We start from the raw sequence: 13,465 nt of genomic DNA, 5'->3' as shown, positions 1-13,465 counted from the left end.
TCAGTGGCAACGGATATTTATTCTTCACCGTGATCTGATTGAGACCTCGGTAGTCGATACTAGGTCGAAGAGAGCCATCTCTCTTCTTGACAAAGAAGAACCCGGCTCCTGGCGGGGAGGAAGATTTTCGTATGATGCCCCTCACCAAGTTCTCTTTCACATAGGCGGACATGGACAGAGTCTCTGGCAAGGAGAGAGGATATACCCTACCACGGGGAAGGGATGCACCAGGAATCAGTTCGATAGGGCAGTCATACACCTGATCTGGAGGCAATGTCTCCACCTCCCTCTTGCTGAAGACGTCCGAAAATACAGCATAATGACCAGGCAATCCTGCCAATGACCGAGGCAGCAAAGGCTGATCCAAACAAATCTGCAACAGCTTTGACACTCAGGGCCCCACTGGAGAAACTCTCCAGAATTCCAGTCCAGGACTGGGGCATACAGTCGGAGCCAAGGCAGGCCCAGCAACACAGGGTTATCAGCTTTGGGCAGGACATAGAAAGGCAGAATTTCGGAGTGTAGGGCCCCTACTTGGAGCCTCAGCGGCTTGGTCACAGCTATAACTGGGTCTGGCAGAGGTAGTCCGTTTACTGAAGCAATTGTCAACGGCCTCTCCAGGGGGTGGTGGGTAATTGAAGAAGGTTCACTAGGTCTCTACGGATGAAATTATCAGCGGATCCAGAGTCCAGATACGCAGAGATCTGATGCGTTCTCTCGCCGGACACTATGGTCACAGGTATAGACAATTTAGACGGAAGTCCTTTCTTACCCAAGGTTGTCACTCCTAGCAACTCTAGGCTTTGGGACAGCAGGGGTTGCTGCAAAGTAGGAGCCAGAATGGGAAGGCCTCTTTCCCGACTAACCTCTTGGAGGCGTTCTCGGATTTGTATATCAATCTGGGCGGATAGAAGGATGAGGTCATCCAGGGTAGGCGGCAGATCTCGAGCGGTAAATTCGTCCTTCATTTTAGGAGCCAGTCCATGCCAGAATGCAGCCACCAGAGCCTCATTGTTCCATAACAGCTCTCCCGCCAGTGTGCAGAAGTGGATGGCGTACTCACTCACGGAGGTGTCTCCTTAGCGTAGGTTAATCAAAGAGGCCGCTGCAGATGAGACCCGTCCAGGCTCCTCAAACACCATCCGAAAAGTCCGGAGGAAGCCCTGAAAGTCACGGGTCTCTGGTCCTTGTCTCTCCCAGATTAGGTTCGGCCATGAACAGTGGCGGATTAAGAAGACCATGGGCCCTGGGCTGTTACCCAAACTTGGGCCCCCCCTTCTCCACCGCCACCCTGCCGCACCGTAACTATTGCTAACGCTACCTTTTTGTACAAGCATTAACAAATAGGTGTTATGATTCCCCTTTCACAGGGCTGTGTCCCTACATACTGACAGTATCACACTGTGCAGGGACACAGCGCCAACCTCCCATGTAGACAGCGCCACACACACCCCCCTGTAGATAAAGCCACACACACCGCCCTGTAGATAGAGCCACACACACACACACACACCCCCTGTAGATAGAGCCACACACACACCCGCCTGTAGATAGCGCCACACACACACAACCCCCTGTAGAGAGCGTCACACAGCCCCCTATAGATAGCATCACACAGCACTCCCCCTTATATATAGTGCCACACAGCGCTCCCCCCCCCTTATATATGGTGCCACACAGCGTTCCCCCTCTTGTATATAGTGCTACACAGCGTCGCTACATTGCAGCCCTGGGATGAAATTTTATCCTATATGACTGCTGCAGCCTGTGATTGGCCTGTGATTGGCTGCAGCGGTCACATGGAGTGAAACTTCATCCCAGGAGGCCGGCCCGGACGAAGAAACAGAGTTCTGGGCAAGTATAAGATTTTTATTTTTTCTAAATTGTGTTTTTACATAACATCTGCTATCTGTTGCAGGTTTTACCTCCCCATTGAATTAAATGGGGAAAACCCGAAACAAATGAGCAGCGTTTACGCAAATATAATTGACATGCTGCGGAGTAAAAAACTGCACCGCATGTCAATTTCTGAGCTTTTTTTTCCCCACTTATCATTTACGCAGCGTGTGATGAGAATTGTTCACATCTAATCTACTCTGCTGCTACTGTATTAGGGCTTGTCCACACTTAACGGAATTGCTGCGTATTTTCCGGCCGGAAAATACGCAGAATACGGTAGCAGCAAAGTGAGTGAGATTTACCAAATCTCATCCAGACGCTGCGTAAAATTTCCGACCAGACATTTTGTCCTGCGGTGCGTATTTCTGGCACTGCAGCATGTCAATTTCTGCTGCAGAAAGTGGACTGAATTGATGCGTTTTTTCAGAGGAGACGTCACCATCCCCCAACATTGAGAAAAACGCAGCAAAATATGCACCATTTTCTGCAGCAAAAATGCATATATATATATACATACACGCACACACGAGTATGCACATTATACACATCACAGACACACGAGTATGCACATTATACACATCACAGACACACACGAGTATGCACATTGTACACATATAAAGTACACACGAGTATGCACATTATACACATATAAAATACACACAAGTATGCACATTGTACACATATAAAGTACACATTGTAAACACACATGCACTTACCTTTTATGTAGGATATTTGTGAGTCTTCACTGCAGCTCTTCTCCTGCTCACAGCCCGACACAGAGCCCGCCGACAGTCTCCCCTCCCCCATGTCCCGACAGCTAGCAGCAGGAGGAGAGATGTTTAGAGCAGGGAAGGGGGGCTGGAGGGGGAGCTTCTAAAGCAGCACAGACCCCGGCTGCTAAGTAGGAGCGAAGCTCCCCTCGTCTCATAACAGGTGCGGTCCTGGCACCTGGGCTCCCTCCGGTGCTAGCAACGCCACTGGGCATGAGGGGGTTAGGGTGGCTATGGGCCCCCTGGGAGCCTCGGGCCCCGGGCGGCCGCCCGAACCGCACTAATGATAATCCGCCACTGGCCATGCAAGAGGCTTGCTAGTGAGGAGAGAGATGATGAAAGCGACCCTTGCGCCATCAGACGAAAATGTCCTACTATACAGAATGAAGTGTATCTGGCACTGATTCAAAAATCCATGACAGGTACTTGCGTCTCCATCACAGCGGTCCGGAAGTGGCAAAGAAACACGCGGGTCAACACTGCCAAGAGGTGAAGTCTGAGGATCAACACTGCCAGGAGGTGTAGTAGGAGGAACGGCAGCTTGTGCCTCCTGCAGACATGCAAGAATGTTCAACGCCTGGAGGAGTCGATCCTGTCGAGACCGGAGGTCTAGCATATCCGCCCGCATCTCTTGAGACGTCGTCATGGTCTTGAATCGACGAGCGGGGTCCATGTCATGAGCGTAATCGACCAGGACGGTATGGAATGCAAGGAACAGGAACAGGAACACACTAGGAGACCATTGCATAGACAAACTAGGGAAACAACAACAACGCTTAGCCATCGAAGCAGGGGGCTGGACCCCTCTTATAGTCCAGGATACTCACGGCCTGATGCTTCATCAAAGTCCGAAGCGCGCGCCGCCCCTTTAAGAGCGGGCAGGAGCGTGCGCGCGCACCATACGGGATCTGGCTGAGGTAAGTGGAAGCGAGTGCTGGCGTCTCGTGGGAAGGAGATGGGCCAGCGCTCGCCGTCTCGTGGCTGCGGCTGTCATGGGGAGAGTGGCGCTGATGGACCGCAGGCACGGACATGACAGAGTAGTGGCGTCTCCTAGGAAGGAGATGTTGCTCAGCACTAGGTAGTCTGCAGTCGCGGTCGTCAGGGGGGTAAGTAGGAACGATCGGCCGCGGACGTTACACATATTAGACGTTTTTTGCTGAAAAATGTTTTCCTCAAACCTGGCCCCTTCGGCTCTTCTTCGGGCTCCCGCCTTCAAATCAAACTCTGTGTTAAGCCACCCCTGAAAACCACCGCCCGTATTTACCCTGGTCGGTATTTTTATGGTAAAAAGGTGGCAATCCTTGGCTAAATATTGTAAACTGCAGGACATGGTGGATGTTGGAGTGAGGACTGGCCGGCTCTGCTCCAGATAATATGGGGGTTACCAATGATCCTGGGGGAATTTATCAGTGGAATGACGTCCGCTTTCTGGTGTAGAAATGACGCAATGTTGGCGCACGCCCTATTTGTGATCAAATCTGCAGCTTTTCTAGTCTCTCAATACTTTTAAACATTAGACGGGGTTAATTGTAAAGGGCCGTAGCCGCAATAGGTCTGACAGATTTACTAATTCTTACCACAGAAAACGCTGCAGATTGTAGAGTAAATCTTCGCTTTCTTTCCTGACTCTCAGACAGACCAAAATGCGCAAAATTTATTCAGAGACCTGGACCTCTTAGAAATGTGGCCGCGCTTTACTCCGAGACACTTCTGTTTCAGACTGGTCTATGGAACGCTGGTCTACATAAATCTGCCCCCTCCTCTATTATATTACACCCGTGTTATGGAAGAATCCCGGAGAATAACGACACGAGAGACGGTGGTTTTTAGCAATAAGCAGAAGTGTCATAAAAAGAATGACTTTCTCTATTTTATTAAATGATGAGAGTTGTGGCTCTTAATTCAGGACCTGGGGAGTGTAAACTCCTGGTGACAGTCAATCTGACCGCCCAGCGATTGTCACAAAGGACAATTCTCATTGTAAGGTCCTGAGGTAAGAGCCACAACCCAGTGATCCAGAGGAAGGCGAAGAAAACCCCCGGAGATCTGTCTCTAAGGGGAAAAATAATTCCTTCCTGACCCCATATGTGGCGATCGGAGATCACCCTGGATCAGATCGATCGTCTGCCTACTGCATCTGGACATAAAGCAGAGTCTGGTTATAACATCCAATACAATGTGACACGTCTACATTACAATGTAACGAAAGGAATCCTCTCCGACAGTTCACAATTAATTATTACCAGGACGCCTAACGCTAAAGAGAGGATCCAACCATTTCCTAAGGGTTCCACCAAATCTTAAGCCCTGCTCCTAGGAGATTACAATCTAAAAGAAGGAACCCTCCAAATCTAAAAGGTGTTTTCCCACAAACAAAATTGTGTGATGTCTGATGGCTGGAGGTGCGAGCGCTAGGACCCCAGCGTTTACAGGAACGCAGGTCCCCGAGTCCCCTGTGTGAATGGAGCGATAGTTCACAGGAGGGACCACTGCTCCATTCACTGCCCAGAAAATGGACGAAGCTAAAACTGTCTCCCAAGTCCAGTACGGACATTCCAAATGGAGACATAGCCCTGCTCCCTGTCCTCTCACTGCAGAGTACGCCTTCCCGGCTATACTAATGTTAGGACAGACAATGGAGCAACTCGGAGGTCTCCGTCCGGTAGACAGTGAGTGGAGCGGTGGTCACGCATGTGCACTGACACTCCATGTACTCAGGGGAAACATAGACCTACGTTCTAGTGATCACTGGGGTCCCAGCGCTCGCACTTCCAGCCATCAGATATCTATCACCCGTCCTGTAGGATAAATGATGAATGTTGTTTATGGGAGAACACCTTTATTCTAACCTGATCTCTGTCTAGTGATGACGTCTTAATCTTTCCATGAGTTCTTGAGATTGTGTCTTATTCTTGAGATTGTGTCTTATTCTTGAGATTTTGTCTTAATCTTGAGATTGTGTTTCATTCTTGAGATTGTGTCTTATTCTGAAGATTGAGTCTTATTCTTGAGATTGGGTCTTATTTTTGAGATTGTGTCTTATTCTTGAGATTGTGTCGTAGTCTTGAGATTGTGTCTTAGTCTTGAGATTGTGTCTTAGTCTTGAGATTGTGTCGTAGTCTTGAGATTGTGTTTTATTCTTCAGATTGAGTTTCATTCTTGAGATTGTGTTTTATTCTTAAGATTATGTTTTATTCTTGAGATTGTGTCTTATTCTTGAGATTGTGTCTTATTCTTAAGATTTAGTCTTATTCTTGAGATTGTGTCTTATTCTTGAGATTGTGTCGTAGTTTTGAGATTGTGTCTTAGTCTTCAGATTGTGTCTTATTCTTGAGATTGAGTCTTATTCTTGAGATTGTGTTTTATTCTTGAGATTGTGTCGTAGTCTTGAGATTGTGTCGTAGTCTTGAGATTGTGTTTTAGTCTTGAGATTGTGTCTTATTCTTGAGATTGTGACTTATTCTTGAGATTGTGTCTTAGTCTTGAGCTTGTGTCTTATTCTTGAGATTAAGTCTTATTCTTGAGATTGTGTCTTATTCTTGAGATTGTGTCTTATTCTTAAGATTGAGTCTTATTCTTGAGATTGTTTCTTATTCTTGAGATTGTGTTTTATTCTTGAGATTGTGTCGTAGTCTTGAGATTGTGTCTTAGTCTTTAGATTGTGTCGTAGTCTTGAGATTGAGTCTTATTCCTGAGATTGCGTTTTATTCTTGAGATTGTGTCGTAGTCTTTGGATTGTGTCTTAGTCTTGAGATTCTGTCTTATTCTTGAGATTGAGTCTTATTCTTGAGATTGAGTCTTATTCTTGAGATTGTGTCTTTTTCTTGAGAGTGTGTCTTATTCTTGAGATTGTTTCTTATTCTTGAGATTGTGTTTTATTCTTGAGATTGTGTCGTAGTCTTGAGATTGTGTCTTAGTCTTTAGATTGTGTCTTTTTCTTGAGATTGAGTCTTATTCCTGAGATTGCGTTTTATTCTTGAGATTGTGTCTTAGTCTTGAGATTCTGTCTTATTCTTGAGATTGAGTCTTATTCTTGAGATTGAGTCTTATTCTTGAGATTGTGTCTTTTTCTTGAGAGTGTGTCTTATTCTTGAGATTGTTTCGTAGTTTTGAGATTGTGTTTTAGTCTTGAGATTATGTCTTATTCTTGAGACTGATTGTGTCGTAGTCTTGAGATTGTGTCTTAGTCTTGAGATTGTGTCTTAGTCTTGAGATCGTGTCTTAGTCTTGAGATTGTGTCTTATTTTTGAGATTGAGTCTTATTCTTGAGATTGTGTCGTAGTCTTGAGATTGTGTCTTAGTCTTGAGATTGTGTCTTAGTCTTGAGATTGTGTCTTATTCTTGAGATTGAGTCTTATTCTTGAGATTGTGTCTTTTTCTTGAGAGTGTGTCTTATTCTTGAGATTGTTTCTTATTCTTGAGATTGTGTTTTATTCTTGAGATTGTGTCGTAGTCTTGAGATTGTGTCTTAGTCTTTAGATTGTGTCTTTTTCTTGAGATTGAGTCTTATTCCTGAGATTGCGTTTTATTCTTGAGATTGTGTCTTAGTCTTGAGATTCTGTCTTATTCTTGAGATTGAGTCTTATTCTTGAGATTGAGTCTTATTCTTGAGATTGTGTCTTTTTCTTGAGAGTGTGTCTTATTCTTGAGATTGTTTCGTAGTTTTGAGATTGTGTTTTAGTCTTGAGATTATGTCTTATTCTTGAGACTGATTGTGTCGTAGTCTTGAGATTGTGTCTTAGTCTTGAGATTGTGTCTTAGTCTTGAGATCGTGTCTTAGTCTTGAGATTGTGTCTTATTTTTGAGATTGAGTCTTATTCTTGAGATTGTGTCGTAGTCTTGAGATTGTGTCTTAGTCTTGAGATTGTGTCTTAGTCTTGAGATTGTGTCTTATTCTTGAGATTGAGTCTTATTCTTGAGATTGTGTCTTTTTCTTGAGAGTGTGTCTTATTCTTGAGATTGTTTCTTATTCTTGAGATTGTGTTTTATTCTTGAGATTGTGTCGTAGTCTTGAGATTGTGTCTTAGTCTTTAGATTGTGTCTTTTTCTTGAGATTGAGTCTTATTCCTGAGATTGCGTTTTATTCTTGAGATTGTGTCTTAGTCTTGAGATTCTGTCTTATTCTTGAGATTGAGTCTTATTCTTGAGATTGAGTCTTATTCTTGAGATTGTGTCTTTTTCTTGAGAGTGTGTCTTATTCTTGAGATTGTTTCTTATTCTTGAGATTGTGTTTTATTCTTGAGATTGTGTCGTAGTCTTGAGATTGTGTCTTAGTCTTTAGATTGTGTCTTTTTCTTGAGATTGAGTCTTATTCCTGAGATTGCGTTTTATTCTTGAGATTGTGTCTTAGTCTTGAGATTCTGTCTTATTCTTGAGATTGAGTCTTATTCTTGAGATTGAGTCTTATTCTTGAGATTGTGTCTTTTTCTTGAGAGTGTGTCTTATTCTTGAGATTGTTTCGTAGTTTTGAGATTGTGTTTTAGTCTTGAGATTATGTCTTATTCTTGAGACTGATTGTGTCGTAGTCTTGAGATTGTGTCTTAGTCTTGAGATTGTGTCTTAGTCTTGAGATCGTGTCTTAGTCTTGAGATTGTGTCTTATTTTTGAGATTGAGTCTTATTCTTGAGATTGTGTCGTAGTCTTGAGATTGTGTCTTAGTCTTGAGATTGTGTCTTAGTCTTGAGATTGTGTCTTATTCTTGAGATTGAGTCTTATTCTTGAGATTGTGTCTTTTTCTTGAGAGTGTGTCTTATTCTTGAGATTGTTTCTTATTCTTGAGATTGTGTTTTATTCTTGAGATTGTGTCGTAGTCTTGAGATTGTGTCTTAGTCTTTAGATTGTGTCTTTTTCTTGAGATTGAGTCTTATTCCTGAGATTGCGTTTTATTCTTGAGATTGTGTCTTAGTCTTGAGATTCTGTCTTATTCTTGAGATTGAGTCTTATTCTTGAGATTGAGTCTTATTCTTGAGATTGTGTCTTTTTCTTGAGAGTGTGTCTTATTCTTGAGATTGTTTCGTAGTTTTGAGATTGTGTTTTAGTCTTGAGATTATGTCTTATTCTTGAGACTGATTGTGTCGTAGTCTTGAGATTGTGTCTTAGTCTTGAGATTGTGTCTTAGTCTTGAGATCGTGTCTTAGTCTTGAGATTGTGTCTTATTTTTGAGATTGAGTCTTATTCTTGAGATTGTGTCGTAGTCTTGAGATTGTGTCTTAGTCTTGAGATTGTGTCTTAGTCTTGAGATTGTGTCTTATTCTTGAGATTGAGTATTATTCTTGAGATTGTGTCGTAGTCTTGAGATTGTGTCTTAGTCTTGAGATTGTGTTTTATTTTTGAGATTGTGTCTTATTCTTGAGATTGTGTTGTAGTCTTGAGATTGTGTCTTAGTCTTGAGATTGTGTCTTAGTCTTGAGATTGTCTTAGTCTTGAGATTGTGTTTTAGTCTTGAGATTGTGTCTTAATCTTGAGTTAATGTCTTTGTGTCTTTTATCTTTTGATTTGATGAGATTTTCTGTTCTAGAAGAAAAAAAAAACTCAATTCCGTATTATGTTCACTACAATCCCCAGTATACATATCACCCAGTATACATATAAACCAGTATACATATCACCCAGTATACATATCATCCAGTATACATATCACGCAGTATACATATCACCCAGTAACATATCATCCAGTATACATGTTACCCAGTGTATATATCACCCAGTATACATATAAACCAGTATACATATCACCCAGTATACATATCATCCAGTATACATATCACCCAGTATATATATCAACCAGTTTACATATCACCCAGTATACATATCATCCAGTATACATATCATCCAGTATACATATCATCCAGTAACATATCATCCAGTATACATGTTACCCAGTGTATATATCACCCAGTATACATATAAACCAGTATACATATCACCCAGTATACATATCATCCAGTATACATATCACCCAGTATACCTTTCATCCAGTATACATATCAGGCAGTATCAGTGTACATATCACCCAGTGTACATATCATCCAGTAATATATCATCCAGTATACATATCATCCAGTAACATATCATCCAGTATATATGTTACCCAGTGTATATATCACCCAGTATACATATAAACCAGTATACATATCACCCAGTATACATATCATCCAGTATACATATCACCCAGTATACCTTTCATCCAGTATACATATCAGGCAGTATACATATTACCCAGTGTACATATCCTCCAGTATACATATCATACAGTGTACATATCATCCAGTGTACATATCACCTAGTATACATATCACCCAGTGTACATATCACCCAGTGTACATATCATCCAGTAACATATCATCCAGTATATATGTTACCCAGTGTACATATCACCCAGTATACATACCAAACAGTATACATATCATCCAGTATATATGATACCCAGTGTACATATCCTCCAGTAAACATATAATACAGTGTACCTATCACCCAGTATTCATATCATCCAGTGCACATATCACCCAGTATACATATCACCCAGTATACATACCACCCAGTATACATATCATCCAGCATACATATAATCCAGTATACATATCACCCAGTATACATATCACCCAGTATACATATCATCCAGTATACATATCATCCAGTGTACATATCACCCAGTATTCATATCATCCAGTGAACATATCACCCAGTATACATATCACCCAGTATACATATCACCCAGTATACATATCATCCAGTATACATATCACCCAGTATACATATCATCCAGTATACATATCACCCAGTATACATATCATCCAGTATACATATCACCCAGTATATATATCCCCCAGTATACATATCATCCAGTATACATATCACCCAGTGTACATATCCCCCAGTTTAAATATCCCCCAGTGTACATATAATAGAGTATACATATCATCCAGTATACATTTAACCCAGTATACTTGTAAACCAGTATACATATCATCCAGTATAGATATCACCCAATGTACATATCATCCAGAATACATATCACCCACTATACATATCATCCAGTATACATATCACCCAGTATACATATAATCTAGTGTACATATCAACCAGTATATATAGCACACAGTATACATAGCACCCAGTATACATATCACCCAGTATACATATCACTCAGTATATATATTACCCAGTATACATTTCACCCAGTTAACATATCACCCAGTATACATATCACCCAGTATACATATAACCCAGTATATATATCATCCAGTATACATATAACCCAGTATACATATCACCCAGTATACATATCACCCAGTATATATATCATCCTGTATACATATAACCCAGTGAACATATCACCCTGTATACATATCACCCAGTATACATATCACCCAGTATACATATAACCCAGTATACATATCACCCAGTATACATATCCCCCAGTATACATATCACCCAGTATATATATCACCCAGTATACATATCAACCAGTATACATATCACCCAGTATACATATCATCCAGTACACATATCACCCAGAATACATATCACCCAGAATACATATCATCCAGTGTACATATCACCCAGAATACATATCACCCAGTATACATATCCCCCAGTATACATATCACCCAGTATATATATCACCCAGTATACATATCACCCAGTATACATATCACCCAGTATACATATCATCCAGTATACATATCACCCAGAATACATATCATCCAGTGTACATATCACCCAGAATACATATCACCCAGATCAAATATGAATTACAGATATACACAATAATAGACATGAATAATCCAGTGAGGGAATCTTATCAAATGTTCTACGCCACTTTTATGCCGTATAAAAAGTCACATTATGGTGCACGCCATATTTGCGCCATAGTTGCAGCTTTTCACAGATTTCACCACTTTTATAAGTGACAAGAAAAGTAAGCGGGGTTTCACAGCGGGAGCGGGAGAGCGGGAGCGGGGCCCCTCATAGACCAAAATATTTAGCATCACTTATGGCAGAAATTGGCACAAAATATGGAGCAAATCTACTCCTTCTCATAGCAGACGTAGATATCAACCAATACTCCGGGACTGGTAGATGAAACGCCGGTCATATGGTCATAGAGAAAGTTCAGATCCTGGAATCTCCTTAGGGACATATGTCAGCTGATAAATGTCGGGTGTATAACTTCCCTACATACCTGGAGGACTTCTTTTCCTTTCTTGGTGCTGGTCACGTGGAAAGCTCTCCTCAGGTCTTCAGTCTCTTCAAGTAAAAATGAGCCGTCCAATAGTCTATGGTCTTCATACACCAAGTACATAATTGTGATGTCATGGAATGTTCAGGTGTGATGTGATCTTGTGATGTAATGGAATTCCCAGGTGTCATGTGATCTCCTGATGTCATGGAATGTTCAGGTGTCATGTGACCTGGTGATGTCATGGAATGTTCAGGTGTCATGTGATCTCCTGATGTCATGGAATTTTCAGGTGTCATGTGGTCTTGTAATGTCTTTTGGTGTAAAGGATGCCATTGTTAAATATTAATAAAGTTTCCAATATTTAAACGGATGTCATCCATTTTGTTGGTGGGATTGTCAATCTGTGTTATGTTATGTCAATTCTTAAAGGGTAACTAAACTTCCGACAAGCTTCTGACATGTCATAGTGACATTTCAGAAGTTTTGATTGGAGGGGGTCCAAGCACTGAGACCCACCAATCGCTAAAACTAAGCGGCAGAAGTGCTCGGCTTTTTCCGGAAATCAGTGTATCTGAGTGCGGACTCAGAAACGAAGCTGCTCAGCACTCATAGGAGCTCTTCTGCCGCTTCGTTTTAGGATTGGTGGGGGTCTCAGTGCTTGGACCCCCTACAATTAAATCTTCTGACATGTCACTATGACTTGTCAGAAGTTTGTGGAACGTTTAGTTACCCTTTACTGATTTGTATGGGTGCTCGCCCTAATGAGAAACCGTCATGTTTTGTCATTTTTAAACCACATTCCTCCCCTTGTTCCTGGCGTCCTCTTGATTCCAGCGCTGTAATATTTTTTTCTGGCCCTCCCGTTGCCCCGCTACATCCCCCGCTCCGCGCCTACTATGCTAATTTTGAGTAAAGGTACAGAGAGCAGGAGACATTATCTGGCTGGTACTGGCTTCTGCTGTGCCTGATGTCCACTCGCTCTATTTGGGACTTTCTGTTACCCTCGGGCTGTCTGATTACCTGTTCAGGTATTGCCTGCACTGCCCCCCTTATCCAACACTGAACTCTGTTAGAACAACTTGGGTTCTCTGCAGCATAAACCATCCCGCCTTGCGGTGGGCTCTGGCAAATAACTCGGAGTAGCCTTAGACTCTGTCCATCAGAGTTGTGACGGATTTGGGGTTGCGGTCTTATTTGCACGCTTACTCCCGACAGTCTCCAGCAGCCTTTTGGGAAATGCGCAACCAGTGATTCCATAACAGATAATGCCACAGTGCCCGCTGTAGATAATGCCACACACCCACCCATAGATTATGCCACAGTGCCCACTGTAGATAATGCCACACACCCACCTGTAGATAATGCCACAGTGCCCTCTGCAGATACTGCCTATAACGGTTCTCACCGGTTTGTTAGTGGATCCTCGGTGTCATCGGGGAGATGGTGCTTGGAACCCAGGCAACGCTTGGCACAGCGGGTAGAGGCAGTCGGATGGATAGGCAGCAGTCAGGACAGGCAGCAGACGTCGTAACGGGTATATGGCAGCAATAGGTCAAGGCAGGCGGCAGACAAGGATAGTCAAGTTCAAGCAGAGGTCAGTAACGGGAAATCC

At 42.5% G+C, this 13,465-nt stretch overlaps 1 long non-coding RNA gene across 1 annotated transcript; it reads right to left on the bottom strand.

The window, feature by feature from the left end:
- Positions 1–4,492: 4,492 nt before the first annotated feature.
- On the bottom strand, positions 4,493–11,915 carry LOC142741976 (uncharacterized). The gene is made up of 2 exons (XR_012881258.1): positions 11,854–11,915; positions 4,493–9,182 (listed from the first exon to the last, which is right to left on the bottom strand). It is a non-coding gene; the product is annotated as an uncharacterized LOC142741976 (long non-coding RNA).
- Positions 11,916–13,465: the final 1,550 nt, after the last annotated feature.

Source organism: Rhinoderma darwinii, chromosome 2 (assembly GCF_050947455.1).
Source record: "Rhinoderma darwinii isolate aRhiDar2 chromosome 2, aRhiDar2.hap1, whole genome shotgun sequence".
NCBI lineage: Eukaryota > Metazoa > Chordata > Amphibia > Anura > Rhinodermatidae > Rhinoderma > Rhinoderma darwinii.
This window is presented reverse-complemented; position numbering and strand designations above follow the sequence as displayed.